The 4637-nt window shown below is 43.8% G+C and overlaps 1 non-coding gene across 1 annotated transcript; it reads left to right on the top strand.

Annotated features, from left to right (window-relative positions):
• Positions 1-4257: 4257 nt before the first annotated feature.
• On the top strand, positions 4258-4364 carry LOC131407758 (U6 spliceosomal RNA). The gene has a single exon (XR_009220624.1). It is a non-coding gene; the product is annotated as a U6 spliceosomal RNA (small nuclear RNA).
• Positions 4365-4637: the final 273 nt, after the last annotated feature.

Genomic DNA, 4637 nt, shown 5'->3' with positions numbered 1-4637 from the left:
GGCCAACTCCATTTGGCAGTCATCTTTCTCAAATTAAGGTTCCACTTCTGCTAATCCCCCCACAAGCCTACAGCATCTTGTTACAAAGCCTTGGTTAAAGATGCCTGCATTGGGTGGGATTGTGCATAGTGTTGAAAAAAGGGAGATGATGTCACTAGTATGAAGCGGAGCACAACTCGGAACATCAAAAACCTGTTCTGGCATCTGCTTTTTAAAAATTTTTTAATTGTTTTCATGAATATCTTAATAAATACATAAGTAATGATCCATGAAAAACAGATAAATCACATTTGTGAAAGGATATACATTTCACCTCATGGATTCTATGGACATTCTATGGATTCTTTGCCTGAGAATTCTTTAAATTCTTAAAGAAGGGTTGTGTCATTTCCTATGACAAAACTGCTATCCTTTCCTTGCTTGCCCATCCTTTGTTTTTTCCCTCCCTATATTGTAATTTCCTATTCTCCTGTCTATATCTTCCACAGGACTGAATTTCTTGAGGACAGGAAATATCTCTTCTTCAGTACCCTGTTCCCAGCTTGGCACACACAAGTGGGTCCTCAAGTTTTGATTGAATGAATGAATAAACAGATACTATGTTTAATATGATAGAGGTAGGGTCTAGGGCTTCTAATAAGGCTCCTGGCTAAGCCACGATGGCTTTGGGTCCTAATCATTTTTCACAAGAGGGAATTCTCACCCTCCTAAGTTGTGCTCATTGTCACTGAATTTCTGTTCCTGCCATCAGAAATGCTCAATATGCACAGCTTCTCTCTATCTTCTGGACAATTAACTTGCCAACTGATGTAAATGGTAGTCTTCTTATCTCATTTCAAAAGGATAGGAGAAGCCTTAGTCCTGTTTTGCAGAATGAGATGAAAAAATCAAGCTGTTTCCCCTCCACCCTATGCCATCAATTTTGGGCTGAGTCCAAGGCCACCTAGCTGGGTCCCAAGCTGCAGGCTTCCTCTGATGGGAGCAAGAGTTAGATAAGCTTCAGACCCCACTGGAAACTCAGCTAAGGGGGCTCGAAGATCATGTAAAAGCTCCTGAGAATCCTGCACATGTGCTACATTATTTAAGATTAGGTCCTGGCTCTCCAAACTGGCACAGGAACAAACAGGCTCCTGCTCCTTATGGCACAAGAACACTTAAGAGAATAGAAAGCCAAGGGTGTAAGGGATGAGCCCCCAGATCTGGGAAGTGAGAGGCTAGGGGATCCAGAGGAGCCATTCCAAAGATCACGAGAAGAGAGGAGGAGATTGCACATTTCTCGGTCTCTATGGACCAGATGATGTCAGGGAGAGCTGGCTGGGTTGCAGGTGGCTGGAGAGAAGGATGCCCACCTTTGTGATGGGATGGGACTTTTTCCTATGTCATGTGACCTGACAGTCCAGGGAATCTGAGTAGGAGAGCAGATGAGGAGGGGGAGAAGAGATGAGGAAAGCTTGCAGTTGAGTTACACATTGACTCGACGAGATGGCATATCATTTGAGCAAGATTTAATTCCAGGTAAGTCAGACACTCCTTTCCCACCCACTCCTCCTAGGAAGTTTCCAAACGTGATCCAGCAGGGCTGATCAAGTAAGTTCTTTAAATTCAGAAGACTTTCTGACCCAGAATCTTATTTCCTCAAAGAAAAGAAAGAAGCAAGATCTCAAAAGGGCCTGGAAAGTGTATTGGAGGGCAGATCCTCATCTCCCCTTGACTGAAGAACAATCTTCTTGGAGGGAGGTAGGCCTGGGGGAGACTCATGTGTCTCAAGAGGAAGGGAGCACACATCCAAGCCAGCCTCATTCCCCTTGGGAGAAATCGGAGCGACTGATGTCACCATCAGAGTCTGACAATAATGTCTCGCTTTTGTCTTTACAATTTGCAAAGCAGTTGTACACAATTCATTTCGTGCTCCCCTCACATGGCTGAAAGGTAAGCCAGGTCGGCATCGGGTGTCATTACCCCAACATGAACTGCTCTCCACTCTCTGACTCCGGAGCATGCAGCCCCTGGTGCCCCTAGAGCACTGATCTGACTGTGTTCTGGTTATTTTTTCTGAAGTACTCAGGTAGGGTTTGGGCATTGTTGATATTTGGCTAGAGGACTCAGGAATACCTAAACTTTGATGCGCCAAGCACATTTCCTCCCTGCTGACTCCCTGAGGGAGATGTAAGGGATGATGGATGAGAGACCCAAGGCCCTCTTTCTTTTTAGCTGGGCTCCTTTTGGACTGCAGCACAAGGCTGAGCCTCCAGGCCTCGGTGAGAAGCTCTCCCACTCCCCAAGCATAAATCCAGTGTTGAACCCCAAGTGAAAAGCCCATCAATTTGTGAAGGAGGGAAAAGAGAGCAAGAGGCTCCATCCCAGTGGGGCAGGCTCTGCCTTTCTCTCAAGCCAGGAGAGCAGCAGTGCAAAGTGAGCACAAAGAGAGCAGAACAGAGGTGTCCCCAGGTTGAGTGCAGGAGCAGGAACAGTCAGAGGGCACGCCCAAATGGAACCTTTAAAACACTGCAGCCCCAACCACTGGCAAATGGGGCCCAGTCAGTGTCCTGGAAACGGGCTCTCTGGGATTAGCACTGCGGGGAGAGAAGTGAGGGCATCTTCTTCTCTATTTGTAGGCCTAGCCTGTGAGCTTTCTGAGGGCATATGTTGAGTCTTAGCCATCCTTATAGCTTCATCCCCCATCCTAACACACTGTGACATGGAGTAGGCTCGGAAGAGATTTCTCTACACTAAAAGGAGATGGGGCTCAGATTCCAGGGCTACTAAGTGGTAGTGCTGGTTCTCGGACTCAGGTGCTTGAATTTCATGTGATTTTCTTTACATGACACTGCTCTGCCACATGACATCTCTCTAGGGCAGGGAGAAATGTGTCCCCTGGGGTTCATGAGCGCTGTGGACCTCCTGAAGCTGAATACAAACGTTTCTGTGTGTGCATTTTCTAGAGAGAAGCTCACTGGTTTTCTCCTTCTCTCTTTTCTGAATGCGTAGAATCCTGATGACCTCCTCATGTTCACGTCTTCACCCTTGGAAAGTGTCTAGCTTGTAGTTTCAAATTAGAAAGAGAATTGACTCACATGGGAATGTATTTTCTCTAATTTGAAAAAAGTAAAGCAAATCACTTTTCAGCCCCAAAATATCTCTGCTAAGTGAGAATAACATGAGAACGTCGTGAAGACTATCGAGAGATAGGTGCTTCTACACACTAATGCCCACTAATAACTATACTACCTTGGAGGATCACAGTGTCAAAATAGTCAGCTTTAAAGGCTCATTACATCACCAAATCTGAGCTGGAAAAAAACAAAAGAACTAGTAATGTTAGAATTATGCCCAACAGGATTTTTTCGGAGTTTTTTCAATTCTTTGTGGTGGTGGTTAGGAGAAAAGTTTGGAGATATCAGAGGAGGGGAAGAAAGCCGTTAGTGATTTAGTGAATTTTTCATATTTATTACTTAGAACCTGTATTAGTCAGAACAGGGTTGATTGTGCTACTGTAATGAATAATCCCCAAATCTCAGAGGTTTAAAGCCACAAAAGCTTATTTCTGTTTATACTGCATGTCCACCACTGATTAGTAGGGGCCTCTGCTATTCATAATTGCTAATAGATCCAGGCTAATGGGGGCTCCATCATTTTATGATACCACTAGCTTCACACAAAGTTTCAGAGTTGACTAGGGAGGTCATTTCTGCTCGTATTCCATTAGCCACAGTAGGTCACACAGCCATATCCAGCTTCCAGGGGCGGGAATATTCACCCAGAAGTGAGCCCCAGGTGGTATTTAATTCCCAAATCCTGTCTTAGGCATCCTTTTCTATCCTGAGCCAAGTTTAAAATAGTTATGTGAAAGAAACAAAAACAAGTGTTTCTGCACATCATCTATATAACCATTTTTTATCTGATCTGAAATTGAATAACCACATTTACAATAGAGAGTTAAAAATGCCTCTACAAAGGACGTGGGTCTATATCTGTGGAAAGAATGCTTGGGAAGAATTTATTAATATCGTCCCTCCAATTAGTCAGGAATATACTCTATGAGAAAACATATTGGTGACAGCTCACCTTAAGTGGTTGAGTGAAAATTAAAATATTCAAGCTATAGTTGTCTCAGTAAAACTGTGTCCCCAGGATTCACAGTGCAGAGTTTCTGAAGAAGTTTTTTGGTATGAAGGAATTGTATTAGGTTTAAAGTGTGGTGACTCTGTAAGATTAGTCACTTTCAGACCATCAGTGACCCCCTAAATGCATCATGGTGCTGTGCTCGAATGGGCAGCAGGGGATCATTAAAAATGATATGAAGAAAATTAGCACAGCCCCCGCATAGGGATGACACGCAAACTCATGAAGCCTTCCACATGTTGGAGGAAAGATGAAAAAAAGTTCTGTGAATGGATGGTGTTGATGGTTACACAACAGTGTGAATGTACTTGATGACACTAAACTGTATGCTTAGTGGTTAAAATGGTAAATGTTATATTACGTATATTTTTGTTGCTATTAGTGTCTTAGAGTCTATTCTGACTCCTAGCGACTTGGTGTACAGCAAAGTGAAACCCTGCCTGGTCTTTTTGTGCCATCCTCTCCCTTTCCTGCGCTACATCAGACAATGCTATGCTATTATTCATGGGATTTTT

Source organism: Diceros bicornis, chromosome 6 (genome assembly GCF_020826845.1).
Source record: "Diceros bicornis minor isolate mBicDic1 chromosome 6, mDicBic1.mat.cur, whole genome shotgun sequence".
Lineage (NCBI taxonomy): Eukaryota > Metazoa > Chordata > Mammalia > Perissodactyla > Rhinocerotidae > Diceros > Diceros bicornis.
Note: the sequence above shows the minus strand (reverse complement) of the source record. Positions and strands in the feature narration are given on the sequence as shown.